Source organism: Triturus cristatus, chromosome 3_1 (genome assembly GCF_964204655.1).
Source record: "Triturus cristatus chromosome 3_1, aTriCri1.1, whole genome shotgun sequence".
In the NCBI taxonomy this organism is placed as follows: domain Eukaryota; kingdom Metazoa; phylum Chordata; class Amphibia; order Caudata; family Salamandridae; genus Triturus; species Triturus cristatus.
In genome coordinates this window covers 481,672,662-481,686,838 of record NC_140583.1, presented here as the reverse complement: position 1 = coordinate 481,686,838, position 14,177 = coordinate 481,672,662, and the positions used below count along the sequence as shown (strand labels likewise).

Below are 14,177 nucleotides of genomic sequence, written 5' to 3'. Positions count from 1 at the left end.
CTCTGCGCCCCATTGTCCGAACCGATCCCAGGCCATCACCATAAGGGAAACACCCCACATCAAAGGGATTACAGTGGATCAAAGCCCCTACCCCCTGAGACCCGGCCGGTTGCACACATCCCCGGGAATTGGCGGAATGTCCAGCTGCGTGATAGCCATCTCCTACTGTAGATGGGGTGGGGACTTCCACTGTAGATATGTGTGGGAACTAGTTCGAAGTGGGGATTCCGAGGATGTTCTTTCATGTTCCAAAACAATCTCAAGAATGTGCCATGTATAATAAACCTGCAATAAAGTCATAAACCTGTGTATAAGAGGCCAGGCCTCAGAGATGCAGTTAGAGCACCTCGTGACGATACCTTGCTGTCTGATCTGATGTGTTCTGCTCCGACGGAATAAAAACTTTGTTTCCTGCCTTCCAGTCTCCGGCGCCTGCCTCTTTCATTGGTAAATTATCGAATGGTATGAGAGGCGATTACCGCCGGGCAATACTTGAAGGGTTATCGACTGAAACTGCCGCTACCATTTAACAACTCCTTTAGGAGCACCTTTGCTGTAGTAAGAGCTGTATTATCTTTCGTAGCGTATGCCTCCACCCATTTACTAAAGGCACAAACCACTACCAAGACATACTTCAGGTTGTTACAGCGCTCAAGCTGGATGTAATCCATTTGCAGGACCTCAAAAGGTGCTGTAGGTATTGCAAACCCCCCTGTTGGAGTTAGTGTTCCTTTTCCAGGAATATACTAGAGACAGATCAGACAGGACTGGACTATTTTCTTAGCCGTGCCGACAATCTCTGGTGATCCCAAACTTGCATAAGTGGCTTTGCTATTAAGGATGCTCCAACATGTGCCGGCCCATGTGCCATGTGAATCATAGGGTGTAAATAGGCTGTGGGTATCTTCCATTTTGTCATTTCTCAGCCCTCATCATCCAATGCTCCCTCCTTGGGCCATTGGTCTAATTCATCAACAGAGGCATATTGTTGCATGTCCAGGACCTCTTGCCTGGCATGATGCCAACATTCAGCCTGTGATTTGACTACATACTTAGATGTGGTATTTTGCTGCATTGCTGTCTCTGTAGCTGTGTGATCCGCAAAGGCATTGCCTGCTCCTATTTTATCGGTCGCTTTCTTGTGTGCGCTACATTTAACAATTGCTACTTTCTTAGGATAGGTCAAGGCAGTAAGGAGAATATGTATTAATTCCACATGCAGTACTTGTGTCCCATGTGAAGTGAGAAGACCTCTTTCTTTCCAGAGTTGCCCGAAGTTATGAGCCACGCCAAAGGCATATTGGCTATCAGTGTAAATGTTAAAAAGCAACTCCGTACTAAGCTCACATGCTCTTGTCCGTGCTATCAACTCAGCTGCTTGAGCTGACTTCTGTGGGATACGAGCTGTCTCAACTACTGTCTGAAGTGTTGTAATTGCATAAGCAGCAGATGTAGTACCATCAGGCAACTTCAGGCAGGACCCATCAACCAACATTTCCCCATCAACACTAGAAAAAGGTGTATCTTGTAGGTCAACACGACCCTTTCTGTGTCCTTCAGTAAGGGATATACAGTCATGTAGCTCTTGTGGCTGTGACTGGGTAGCTGAAAGTGGCAATAATGTAGCATGATTCAGAGTCCAACATCTTTTCAACGTGATAAGAGGGGCCAAAAGTGTCAATTCATATCCTGTCAAGCGAGCACTAGTCAGATGCTGTGTCTTTGTTTGATTTAGCAAGGCATCGACTGAATGAGGTACTAACACAAACAATCTATGTGACAAGGCTATTCCCTCACTCTGACGTATGGACACAGCCGCGACTGCTACCGCTCGGAAACAACCAGGCAGTGCTCAAGATCAAGGACAGCTGAGAAATATGCACAAGGATGTTGTTTATCACCGTGTGTCTGTGTTAAAACCAAGAGGACACAACCTTCCCTCTCGTGTACATAGAGTGTGAAAGTCTTAGTGTAGGTGGAGTTCCTAATACTGGTGCAGAACAATGAGCTTGACGTAGCTGTTGGAAGGCATTCTGGCATTCAGTAGTCCATGGGAGAGGCATCGGAGTGTCTTTAGACAAAAGGGCAACAAGGGTTTAATAATGTATGAAAAGCTAAGGATCCACTGCCTACAGAAAGAAGTAAGGCCAATCAATGCACGGTTGTCCTTCTGAGTACAGGGCACAGGTGTGTCTAAAATGGTCTGAATGGGATCTGGTGTGAGTGCACGTCCCTCCTTAGACAGGAGGTGACCTAAATAGGTAACCTGCTGTCTACAAAATTGCAATTTCTTCCGAGAGACTTTGTGATGATGAGAGGCAAGGAATGATAATAGGGACAGTGTTCCTTCTTTACACTGTTCAGTGGTATCGGCAGCCAAAAAGATGTCATCGACATATTGTATAAGAGCCACCCCTTTCGGTACAGGAAAAGAATCAAGCTGCCTTTTCAATGCCTGACTGTAAATTCTAGGACTCTCTGTATACCCTTGTGGAGCTCTACAGAATCTGTATGATCTATTATTCAAAGTGAAACCTAACAAATAACGGCTATCAGGGTGAATAGGTATTTGAAAAAATGCACTCTTTAAATCAATGACACTAAATGTAGTGGCAGTAGGAGGAACCATAGTAAGGAGTGTTGTGATGTCAGAGACTACCGGGTATTGGGGCACCACAACTGTATTAACCTCTCGTAAATCAATAATGAATCTGTAAATTTTAGTGTCAGTGTCTCTTTTCAAAATAGGAAGGATAGGGCTATTATAAATGTTATAAGGGACTTCTTCCACAACCCCCACCTCAATCAAATCCTAAGCAATGTGCGTCAATGCTTCTTCGCCTTCCCGAGATATTTTATATTGGGGCAATCGAGGCAATGAAGCACCTTCCATCACTTGAATATGCACTGGTGGAATAACCATTTGTCCCACATCGGTATCTGATGTTGCCCATAAAGTACTAAATAAGATGCCAGAGCAATATCTTCTTTAATGAGACAGGACCTCCCAACCATTGGATAATTATCATTTAAGACAACATGCACACCTTCTGGGGAACAACGTATTGTAGCACGAAAATGTTTGAGCACATCGAAGCCACAATGTTATCTGGCATGGTAGAGGAGAGCAAAAATGGACATGCTGCAGTGAATTTATCAAGACTAAATGCAAGTGGCTGTGACAGTGGGCTAGATGTAAGTGTCCCGTCGAATCCTATTGATGTTATCATTGCGCCAGACAGGAGAGCCCTAGAAACCAATTTTTTAGACCGAGCACTACGAGTAGCTCCTGTATCAACCAGAAACCGATCAGTAGAGACCAAAACATTTGCATCAACATAAGGGCCTTTCTGATCAACTGGGATCTCAACCGGTTCCTTACCCCATCCTAGGCATTCCTATGCATGACCAGAATCCCCAAGACCATCAGCCGAATAATCTGACATTTGATATTGATTTCGTCTATCAAAAGTATTAGAATAATTTGGCCCATGTTCAGCTGCCTCAAACCTGGGACGAGTTCCTATACCTGCCCTATTTCCTGAATTCCCTGGGCGTCCTCTCATGCTTCCTCAACCCTGTTGATACTGCTGACCTCGCAAAAGGGGGCACTCAGAACGCCAATGTCCGATCTCTTTACAATAAGCACACTGATCAGTAGACAAAGTTGATCGAGAGAAAGGGGGTACACCAGGGGTATATACTGCACATCCCCCTCTACCACCACCTCTGAATGGTGGACCACATATTTGAGCCAACATAACTTTTGTCTTAAAGTCCTTAACCTTCTTATCCTCTTTGCCTTTTGCTTCTAATTCCTGACGCTCATAATACTGGGCCATAGTCAAAAGGGAGACTGGGGAAGACGTAGTCCATGAACTCTCGCTGGCCTTTAGGCAACTAGCTATTTCTGGCAACATTTTAGCGACAAATTTGTCGACGAACAGATGCTTATCCATGTCATCTGTCAATGACTGCCCACTAAAGTCATGGAATGTCTCTTCAAATCATGTAAAGAAATCAGAAACTGACTCATCCGCTTTCTGTTTACAAGACGCTAACGTTGTCCAGTCTATTTTCTTAGGTGGTATGAGAGTTTTTAACTTTGTTACAATATCTTTGGGAAGATCTAATATCTCCTGTTGTGGTTTCTGTGCAGAGTCTCTAGCTGCATCCATTTCTTCTAAATGCACCCAAGTATCACCATAGGCTATATTATCATCTATTTTCCGAATTGTTCTCCTCATATCAGGGGGCAAAAATAAGTCCAAAAAAACATGTCACTATCTGGCAGAGTCATAGTAGAGGAGCTAATAGCTCCTTCCACTTCTTCATAAAAAGCGGCCAGATTTTTCCGTGGATCAGGCAAAGCAGCTTTAAGAGCCATAACATCTGCTCTACTCCAAGGAGTGTAGACCAAATTATAGACAAAATATCCCTTTGCATCATCTGAATCTTTATCAGCACTTGTTCCCGTACCCTTCGGAGGAACATACAAAGGTGCAGCTTCACGCATCGGTTTTACAGTAACCACAGTATCACTAGGGTCATTGTCTGACCCCAAAACTTCTTCTTTCTGCACTGGGGTCTGAACTGTTTGTACAGTTTTCACTTTACCAGCTGATTTTTACTCCACTTTTAAACGTAGTGTATCATGACTTAATTTAACTACTCGCCTAATTAAATCAGGTATATTTGAAAAAAGAAAAGTTCCTTCATTTAATTGTTTATAATCAGAATTGATATCAGTGGGCTCTAAGTTTTTAGAAACGTTTCTAAAACCAAGTATTACCTCCCAGGTAAACTTCTCTGCAAAATATAGTTGATCTAAATCCTTCTACCGCTGAACCATTGCTACAAGGTCTGGGGCAGAAATAGTCCCATGAGCTTCTTTGCGAGCAGTGGATCTGATAGTGGCTTTTTCATCAACAGTCAAAGTAGAGCGAGTCTGCTGCCCATCTTGCTTATCTAAGTCTTTATCATCTGGAGAAAGATGTTCTTCTTCAGAAAGATCATCCTCAGTGGCAGAGGGAAATTTATACGGGGGCAGAGGTCGATCTAACAAAATGGAGTCATCCTGAGATTTATTAAGTTTGGGATAAAGGGGGCGCCTAATAGGGTACTGGCCAGTTACCTCTAAATGACACTCCCTTTCCTCTTTTTCTTTATTGCCTTGATCTCTTTATTTTTTAATTCTAATGCTTTTTGATATATCATTTTACACTGTTCTTTTTCTGCTATAGCTTCTTCTTTCCTCACTCTCTTGCACTTCTTTATCCCACATTCGTACACAATCAAACATATCTTCTCGACTCTTATGCCTAAACAAACACTGCTCTACATACTGAATCTTTTTAAAATAAAGTGACCCATTCACTGGCCATCGTAAATCAGGATCCTTTTTCGTATATCTGTTCCACAGTGTACTATACATTATGGATGAAATACCGTATTTAATGTACATATGCCTATTAGGTGTCCCCTTAAGGGGAGCCGGCTGACTTCTTTCTAAATCCATTTTGGTACCACCAAGACAGCAACACACCCTACAGAGTGTGCTAGGAACAGGCATGCTACCAAATTAAAAAAAAAAAATTACGTTTCCAAGATATACCAAAGTAGAGAAAAATCTCCACATTACCTGCCTTTATCTTTTGCAAAGGATAAATCAAAACAAACAAAATCAGAATCTTGGCCAAGCAAATCAAGAGTGCCGCTTCAGCGGCCTTACCAAACAGATGTTTCCAACTGCCAAGCTCTTGGTCGACCTAATGGTCACTGCAAAAATAACGCCAAAGGATTCCTCAGTCGGGACCGGCCAACACCTGGAGGGTCAAATCAAGAACGCCGGAAAAACTACTTTGGCTGCAAAGACAAGGGTCTCCTCATGCAGGACGTCTCTTCAGCAATATTCCACTATTCCATCAAGACCACTCCTTTGGACGGCCGCGTCTCTGATGAGGACCCACGTGTCGGGCGCCAACTGTGGAAATGTGCTTTTCAATTAGCACACCAGTGCAGGGGTCACCCTTATGTGTCCACGGGTCCTTGGACCAACATAGAGATTGGCACTGAAGCTGGAATACAAATAACAAGTTTATTAATCACTTATGAGTGGGACTATGTCCACACAGCACTCTCATGTGCTGGCTGAGGTAGTACATTGAAGTCACAGAACACAGGTCTTATACACTGAGTTTGTTGCAGAATAAGCATGTAGTTACAAATAGAAGGTACAAGCATACTCAGGAATAACTACCGACAAACATGGGCAGATGGGAGATCACTTAGTCAGCAAAGTGGGAGGGGGAGCAGGAGTGCTTATGGCAGCACTAAGCGATTGACAGTTGAGTCTGATACCAGGTGTTCTGGCAGCTACAAACTATTTAGTATGCATATTGCTTTTAGCTGAGTCAGGAAGTCAACTAAAGTAGACAGCACAGGCAGGGAAAAAGACGAGCATTAGGGATGGGAGGATTACAAAGCCAACAAAATAGATGCCATAACCAAGATGGCTTCAGCTCATGCTAACAGAAATTATTTCAGATTTCCACAGGCCTGAAAGTCCCTTCTGAAGGTCTGTTAACCAGCCTGAAAGTCCCCTCTGAAGGTCTGTTGACCAGCCCTGTTGTTGACCTTGCCTGCAGAAAGACCCGATGCAGGTCAGAATGTCCAAAGTTGCAGTTATAGTTTTGAAGATTGGCCTACCTCTTACCAGAGACTGGATGTAGTCTGCCGCTCAGGTGCAGCAGAGCTGACTGGTGACAGGCAAGTACACTACTGCACAAACTTTATTATTTGTAATCATCCTTTTGGCCCTACTGTTTTCCGTTAGGCTTGTCACCCAGCCTTATTGAGAAATGTCTGTGTGGCCTGAGCAAAGTCTAGTTATGTGGGCCAAACGGAGGTCTGCCCCATCTTCAGCAAGGGTATTTGCCTCCGGAATGGGAAGCTGCTGAACAGGATGGTCTATGAGGCTTAGCCAATGAGATATCCTCATTCTTAGCAGGAGACTTGCCTCTTTGGGCGCAGTACATTACAATTCTGAAATGGAAGATACAGGTCTCATGTACACTTTCAGTGGCCTGCTATTGTTTTTGCTTTATTTCTTTAGGTGTTTATTAACATTATAGTTGCAAGCAGTAAAAGTGCTGAAAACTTTTCTATTTTGGGCACATGATTGTGACTCGTGATTCTGTAGTGTTTTGAACACTGTCCACTAGTGATAGTGATCATTACATGTCTGCATGCACCAGTTAACATTTGCAAAGTTTCGTAAACCCCCCTGCTCTGGTATTTCACATTTATGTTTCAATGTTATGTTGATGGTAGTGATCTTTTACCGATTCAGTACAGCTTAGTTTGCATAACCAGGGTTTCTAGTTTTATAACTTTAAAGTGTCTTCCCTTACTTTTTCACTGATTGTCGTGTGTTGGGTTTTACATACTTTGTACTGTGGAAACTTCTACTTTTCCCATCAAAAGATGTATATTTTCTTGAGTTATTTTTTAACTGTTGTGTACTCACAAATCTGGGACGATACTAACACCTTTTTTAGCAGCTGTGAAAACCGTTTCACTGTCACCAGGCTCTCCCTACAAGAACTTCTTGTGCATGCCTATCTGGATGGCCAAGAAGGCTGAGGAAGTGCCTATCCATCACAGACTAACTGGTACGAGGGACAGAGAGGACCACAACATTATTATGTTTATAGCTTTGGAGACCCTTCAGTCTCACACCAGACAAAACCCTCTATTTAAATTACTTAAATGGTAGCAAATATTTCTTAAATTTACATGATAGAGCTGGACTGCTACTATCCTTCTGAGTAGGTCAAACAGCACACCAACCATGCACTTCACCATCAGGCGGTCTAGGGTTTTGATTGTTATTGTATTCATTTATAACATTTATAGAGTGCAGTCACTATACAGTTGTCCTGGTGCCGAGGGTCTCTAACTAAACAAAGCAAGCTGAAATTGCAAAAGACAGATAAATGAAGTATGGTTTATGCTGGGAAAATCCAGGTTTTCAAGGATTTCCTAAAACTGCAGTAGGTGAGGTACATCTCTTTGTACGACTGGTTTATTTCATATCTGAGCCGTTACCATCATAAATGCTCACCCAGCCTGTCTTGTCTTTCAGTTTTGCAACACAGATCAAATGTTCAGTTGCCGAGCGGAGTATAGTATTCGTCTTTTTTGAATGGGCACTGGGCCGTTGCCTTGAAGTGCTTTGAAGACTATGCACAGGGATTTAAAGGCTATCTTTGTTTTAATGGTAGCCAGTGAAGTTCCTTCTTAGTGTTAGATGTAGACGATCTTCTTGGTCTATTAAGTGCCAATTTTGCAGCTGATGCTTGAACTAGGTACAGTCTGTTTACCAAGTAGTCCGGCATCTCTAACAGCAAAGTGCTGCAATAGTCAAACCTACTTAGTATTAGGCTGCGTACAATCATAGTTTTGGTATGGGGGGAGAGAAGTGGTAGGAGTTTCCTTAAGCCGCGGAGTAGTGCAAAGCAAGTGCCTGCAACTTTGTTTACATGATTTTCCATGAATATTTTGTTGTCAAAAGGGACCCCCAGATTGCAGACCGTTTCTGAGTGATTCACTTCTATCTTTATTGATAGTGGCTAGAAGTTGAAGGCGAGTTTCATGGAAATGTAATGAGCTGGACAGCACAGGAGGAAACTCTGTTTTATTTCCATTGAATTTCAAGCAGTCCGTGTACAGCCATTTGACAATGTCGTTCATGCAGTTATGGAAGGCATGCATAGCATCCTGCCTGTTGCGTGCGTTCAACAATTAGGATCAGTTGTGTGTCATCAACATAGTTGATAAGTCTAATGTTATGGGATTTACTGAGTGGTATTTGATGCCTCATATAAATGTTAAGGAGGATCATGCTGAGTGCTGAATCCTGTGGAACTCCATGTTTAATGGTTTTAAAGTCAGAGCAGTATGATGCCAGAGAATCCGCTTGACAGTGCTCTGATAGATAGGAGCGCAGCCAGTTTAATGCTATGTCACTAATTCCATTTGTAGCCAGTCTCGTCATCATGGGCTGTCCAGGGCCTGTTCTAGAGGTGACCTATGTGTAATAAAAACGAAGTTTAACTTGTCAGGTTGATATGGATGGTTAAACTGCACACAGGCTGTGTGGTGACATACCTGAGACATGTTTGAAGGGCTACCCATGTTGGTGGCACAATAATTGCTGCAGGCCCAATAGTAGCATTTGGTTTACAGATGCTGGGAAGATGTAGTTCACTGTTAGGGACTTATCAGTAAATTAAAGATGCCAATCACAGAGAAACCACATGCCATTACATTTTAGACACAGAGCACATGCACTATTGCACTGGTCAGCAGTGAAAAAGAGCACAGAGTGCAAAACCCAGCAAAAACAAACTTCCAAAGACTGTCAAAACAAGAGAGCAGAAAGTCAGGAAAAAACACACCAAAAGATGCCAGGTCTTCTAAAAAGTTAGAATTGGCGAGGGCCGTATTAGCAATGACCTCTATGAGTAGATGTAGATAGGAGCTCATAGGGCCTGGAGGTCGATAGCAGAGGACTGAGTAATGCAAACTACCCTGCCAGGAGTAACCTTGAAGGTGTGTTTAGCAAGCATGGTCTTCCAAGTAGGCTGTGGTGCCTCTGCAAAGCTCTACCTGTTGCTCCGAGGAGGATAAAAGATTTTGGCTTTAATGTAGTGACTTTCCTACTGGTACAATTTATTTGGAAGTTGTATCAGAAATCCTAAACTGGTCCAGGTTTAGTAGAACAGAGTACAGACGGAAATAGATGCGGCAGTGGTTATTGTTTAAGTGGGGAGGAGAGCTGCCATGTGCGCCTTTAATGAAGGAAATCAAAGATGACGAAAAAGACAGCAAAAGACATGCTGTGGACTTGATTTTCAAAAAAAGGAAAAAAGTACATTAAAGAAACCAAGAATGCAGACTTCCAAAACCAGGATTGGCTAAATCGTGGTCAGTGAAAGCAAATGGTTGTCTATAGGGTCAATAATCCATTGTAGCTTCTACATTGTTATTTGGATCTCATCATCCTGCTAGTTCTAAGCCTAGCAAGTGCCCGTCATCTGTGATGTATTGTGCACCACTCCACTAGTAAGCCTTCACCTACTGCCCATGCTTGTCATGGTCTCCGTTCTCGTGCAAGTTAAGGTTCACCTTCCCATGCATGTCAAGGTAGTTGTAGCACCTTTAAGCATGGATACATACAACTCTCTGCCCTTTGCACTATGCAGGCACTGTCCTCTACACCCACCCTCCAGCAATGAAAAATAAGGAACTGTATTTGAGTGTGTACTCTGTTATCAACCATATGGGAAAGAAGGGATCCATGACGGTGATTCCAGGACGTGCAGACTTCGCTCTTCTTCTTTCACAGTTCACCCCTGTAAGCCGCAATTGGTGTCATCTAGCTCTAAACGTGTTCCAAACAGACTGTGTGGGCCGAAGACAATACTATGTACGCTGATTAACGCACGCTCCCTCTGTAAGCATGCATTAGAGTTTGCCATGTTTGTGGAGGCACACGCTGTGGACCTTGATTTCATTACGGAAACATGGGAGGAAGCTTCCTCTTCAGATCCAGACCTAGCAATGGCCGTCCCTTCTGGGTTCTCTATGTTTAGGCATGATCGGGTGGAAAAAGGAGAGGGGGGCTGGCCGTAATATTTAGAAATAAGTGGAAAGGGAGGTTTAGTTCCCAAAATAATTAATCAATTCTGGAATCCCTACTATTTAAAATTATAATAGACAACCATTATACTTTTAATGGTATTCGACTTTATCGGCCTCCCGGTCCCCGGGCTGATTTTTTAAATACTATTGCTAGATCCTTGGATGCAATATCCCAGTCATCAGATTTTACACTTTTAGCGGATTTTAATCTTCACCTTGAAGACCCAGCGGACAAAGATGCAGTGTACTTCTTGGACATCAACAGCTTAGGCCTTACTCAGCAGGTGATTGGCAGTACACATTCTGGGGGACATTTGTTGGATGGGTTGTTCTCAAACCACTAGTCTCTAGAATGTCTTCCGTTACTGCCTCTCATCTGGTCAGATCATAGAGCTGTTATGTTCTCTCTCTCCCTCCATAATTTACAAATAGCAAAATTGAAAAACAATCAGCCGAGAAGGGTTCAGCCTTGGAACAAGATCGCAATTGATACTTTTGAAAGTTCCTTGTCCCAGAACCCACCCAACTTTACAGAGGACCTAAATGGGGCTGCTGCCTCATTTGAGGAATGGCTTAGGATTACGATTGATCAGGTGTAACCGGTCAAATCCATGGTTAACTTTAGGGCAAGACATACAGAACCCTGGTGCTCCGAACATCTTAGAATTTTAAAACAAAAATGTTGTCACCTTGAAAGGAAATGGAAATTTTGTTATGAAACCAATGACAGAACTGCTTACAAGGAAGCTTTGCTAGACTATAAAAAATCTGTGCACAAGGAGAAAACTCGTTATCTTACCACAGCTATAACAACTGCAAAAAACTCTACTAAGGAACTTTTTTCCACAGTGAAAAAATTAGCCAAATGTCCGGAGGTGATAGATTCACCAATGAATTAGACTTTCTGTAACTCACTGGCCATGTTTTTCCAAGACAGAGTTAGTGCAGTTTATAGTGGCTTCTACCAACTGTTGCCCAAGGGACATCATCCTCTTCGGAGACCGTAATAAATCCTAGGGAGGAAAGAGAAACACCACTAGCTACTTCAGATATTAGTGACCCTCCTGAATTATCTGTTTTCCTTCATTGTCTGTTGATGAAGTCATTAATCTTCTATTGTCTACCAAATCTGCCTCTCCACTGGATCCATGTCCGCCCAAAATTTTGCATCTACTACCAGAAGTCTTTGCGTCTCATCTGGTTTTTATTTTTAATCAAATGTTTATGGTATCTTCCTGACTAATTGCAAACTGGCATCTGTTCTTCCCCTCCTAAAGAAAGCAAACCTTGATGAGGCAGATCCTAGTAACTACCGCCCTATCTCAAGACTCCCCCTGCCTGCAAAAATGGTTAAAAAATCCATGAATGGTGTTTTATCGGACTATATTGAAAAGCATTCCTTTCTGGATACCACTCAGTTTGGCTTTAGAAAGCATCATCGTACTGAATTGGCATTGATTTCTGTGTCCGAGTTGATCAGGTAGACAGTTGATGCGTGAGGCAGCACAGCACTTGTGCTGCTTGACCTCTCGGCCGCTTCTGATACTGTCAATCATCAAACGTTATTGGAAATTTTAGATAGGATCGACATCAAAGGGAAAGCTTTTGCTTAATGATGTGTAATGTTTATTTTTCAACATTTTGTGTAATTTCTGCTAAGGAAATTGCATGAATTCCGCAGAAGCCTTGTTTTAAAGTGACAGGTCTATGAAGATCCTTCTGTGAGTTTGTGGTTTGGGCATTCTGAAACACATATGAAGGAGCTAAGACGAACCGACTCATCATGAACGTAGTGTTTACTTGAATTTTTGTTTAAAACGTAAAAAGAAGCTCCTAATATTAAAGTAAAACAATATGAGCGTTTCGCTCTTTGTGTCCATTAGAAATTTCAAATTTCAATCCAAAGCCAGCTTTTATAGCCTTAATTGCTTTCTTTGCTGTTTTATGGTTGATGAACTGTACTTTGTTTTGAGAACTAATAGAAGATAATACAGTTTTAAAGCAAAATGAATCTCTAAGCTACAGCAGCCGATGACGTTACCACTCAAGGTTTGTTCTTCATTACTCCAGACTATTTTGCATGGTTGCGGTGCAATTAAATCTGCAGGATGGTATCAGATGTGTAGAGCAAGGAGAAATCGGTTTGTAAACATCTTGCAGTTTTGATAAGGCGTTTAGAACAAGATGAAAATCCTGTCGGATTGGGAACAGTTTGTGGCTCTTTCAGATTTTAAGTCACCAAATTTCACATTGCCCTGTGGAGTGCCTTGGGGCTCTTCGCTGAGCCCCGCTCTTATTAATATTTATGTTGCTCCTTTGGCAAGGCTAATTCGATCTCTGGGTTTCTCTGCTATTTTCTATGCCGATGACACCCAGATTGTGGTTTCAGTGACAGGTTCACCATCAGGCACGGCAGACAGTTCCACACCTGTCTTAGTCAAGTTGGGGACTGGATGGCAGTGAACTGTCTGAAATTGAACTCCGGTAAAACCGAAGTTCTACTTTTTGGCGGCCACACAAATTTCTGGTCTCCTGCTCTTTGGCCCTCGGAACTGGGCTCCCTACCAAATCCTGTGAATAAAATAAAGAACTTAGGAGTCACGTTTGATTCTATGCTTTCTTTCGAGGATCATGTAAATCAGGTTACCTCGACATCCTTCTACACTTTAAAATTACTTTGAAAGATCCTTCCTTTTATTCTTGCTAATCTGAGTAAATTAGTGATTTCGGCTCTTGTTTTATCCAAAGCCGACTACTGTTATGGCCTTTTTATCAACCTTCGGAAGAAATGTCTGACCAAGTTGCAGATTGTACAAAACGCAGCAGCACGTTTACTGTTGAAAATACAAATCTGTCTCTATGACGCTTAAAGAACTACACTGGTTGCCGGTGAAGAGACGGATTGAATTTAAGGTCCTCTGGATAGCTTTTAAAGCTATTCATTTTATTTATTTTATTTTATTTACTTATAGAGTGCCCGAATCACCCCATCAGGGTATCTCCACGCTAAGACTGCCATAATTGACCAAGGAGGGACAATCAGAACAGTGAGTCTTTCAGCAACTTTCTGAATGCCAGATAGTTTGTGCATTGACGCATGTGAATGGGGAGTTAATTCCAGTAGCTTGGGGCCAGATGGTGAAAGGCTTTGCCACCTAAACAGATTTTTTTTGAAGCGCGGAACTTGGAGCAGTGCTTTAGCTCCAGAGCTAAGGGGTCTGAATGGCACATAGTTAACAAATTTGTCGTTTAGGTAGCTGGGACCCTAGGTTGTTTAAGGCTTTGTATACAATACAACACATCTTAAATTTGCTCCTCTTCCGCACTGGTAATCAGTGTAGTTTTTGAAGAAGAGGGAGCGATGCGGTTTTGGGTGGGCCGCAGTGTTTTGGACAACCTGCAATTTGCTTATGGAACTTTCATTGGCTAATATCAGCAGGGCGTTGCAATAGTCCAGACGGCTTAGGACT

General features: G+C 42.6%; 1 protein-coding gene across 5 annotated transcripts in view; it reads left to right on the top strand.

The window, feature by feature from the left end:
* The window catches only part of CRTC3 (CREB regulated transcription coactivator 3), a 1,114,890-nt gene that overhangs the window by 625,067 nt on the left and 475,646 nt on the right, over positions 1–14,177 (top strand). The window lies entirely within an intron of this gene.